This window comes from Mandrillus leucophaeus, unplaced genomic scaffold (genome assembly GCF_000951045.1).
Source record: "Mandrillus leucophaeus isolate KB7577 unplaced genomic scaffold, Mleu.le_1.0 Scaffold569, whole genome shotgun sequence".
NCBI classification, from domain to species: Eukaryota; Metazoa; Chordata; class Mammalia; order Primates; family Cercopithecidae; genus Mandrillus; species Mandrillus leucophaeus.
This window is the reverse complement of record NW_012106130.1, coordinates 265,467-267,574: the sequence shown is the minus strand read 5'-3', so window position 1 is coordinate 267,574 and position 2,108 is coordinate 265,467.

Here is a 2,108-nt window from a genome sequence, read left to right as displayed (position 1 = left end):
GGGCCTCAGAGGAGGCCTGTGGGGACAGAATAGGCCCCAGGAACCAGGCATCTCTTCCCACAGTTGTTGCAAGTCCCACACTCTCCATTCCCAGAGTTTAGACGCAGCTCTAGGAAAGGAAGAGGGAAAAACCGGAACTGCTGAAAGAAGTTATAAAACTGGCTGAGAATGGCCTGCATTGGCTAAGATTTAATTTTCACTCCAACTTAAGGGTTGGTGGTGAATGGTGATGACAATTCTTAATATAAACAATTAATTTATTATAAAAAATTAAAGTCCCAATTCCTGTATATCAGACTTTAAGTTCTAAGTAACGTACCCATGCTGTTTGTTTTGGGAAGTTTGCTAGAATAGGCCCTATGGTACTCAAAAAGTAGCATCTGAGATTCTTTTTTTTTGTTTTTGGTAGAGGTCTTGCTTTGTTGCTCGGGCTGGTCTTGAACTCAAGCAATCCTCCTGCCTCAGCCTCTCAAAGCACTGGGATTACAGGTGTGAGCCACTATGCTGGCCTTAACACCTGAGATTCTCAAAGAAAACGGGAAATCACCAGATGAAAAGAATTCTGGTTTGTGCATTCCAATGAGTGGTGATTCTCTTGATTTGTGATGTGAGAGGTGGGAGCCGTGGCTCTGTCTGAATGAAGACAATGCCAGTTCCTGTGGAAAAGGGTTTTTATTCACGTTTTGATTGTTGCTTACAGGCAAGAAACAAAGGAAAGAAATAGAAGTGTTTGTTTTTGAGAGAGACTTTGAGAGACCTGCAGGAACCCATAGATTTGCAGTGGGCTCAGATGATAGTGGGAGGGTGGATCCCCGCACTCTCTGGCACCGAGGGCATTGTGTTAAAGGGCTGTTGGCAGAGACACTGGTGACTTTGTGCCAGGGCAGCAGATAACCCTTCTTCGAGCAGCCTCATGGGCAGTACAGGTCAAACAGGAGGGAGGAGCTGGGCAGGAAGAGGCTGGCAGCAGGATGGCTGGGCCCTGGGAGTCACAGAAGGTCATGCCTGGAAGACTTGGATATAACACAAAGAAGCTGAGACTCGGACATGTGGGTTACATATGACAGGTTTGAAGAGCTCCATAATGATTAGGTGCAAGAATATCACATTTCTTTACTTTTCTGAGCAAAAGCATACCTGGCACAATGTTCACTGGCCTAACAGGATATTCCAGTCAGTCAGTAAAAAAAAATCAATAATTTACACCTAGTAATTATATGTATGTATTGAAGCAATGTGATGTTTCAGTGCATGTATACATAGTATAATGATCAAATCGGGGTAATTACTATATCCATCACTTTAAACATTTATCATTTCTTTGTGGTGACAACATTCCAAACTTTCTAGCTATATTCAAAGGTCCATACATGGTTATTTGTGATAGTCGCCGTACTGTGTAACTGACGTGGTCTGGCTGTGTCCCCGCCCAAATCTCATCTTGAATTGTAGTTCCCATAATCCCCATGTGTTGAGGGAGGGACCCTTTGGGAGGTAATTGAATCATGGGGACTATTACTTCCATGGTGTTCTCGTGATAGTGAGTTCTCACGAGAGATCTGATGGTTTTATGAAGGATGATTTCCCTGCATACGCTCTCTGTTGCCTGTCATCATGACGACATGGCTTTGCTCCTCCTTCACCTTCTGCCATGATTGTGAGGCCTCCCCAGCCATGTGAAACTGAGTCCATTAAACTTCTTTTTCTTTATAAATTACCCAGTCTTGGGTATGTCCTTATAGCAGAATGAGAATGGACTAATACAGTAATAGAGCAAAAATACTTATTTTTCCTATCTAATTGTAACTTTGTACCCATTGACCAACCTCTCCTGGTCTCTCCCTCTCTCCTTCCCTGTCCTCTCCCCAGCCTCTAGTAATTACTAATCTACTCTCTACTTCTACAAAATCAATTTTTAAAGATTCTACATATGAGTGAGATCATGTGGTCTTTGTCTTCCTGTGCCTGGTTTATTTCATGCAACATAATGCCTGCCAGGTTCATCCATGTTATTGCAAATGGCAGGATTTCATTGTGTTTTATGGCTGAATAATATTCCATTGTGTGTGTGTGTATGTATTTATATCACATTTTCTTTCTTTCTTTCT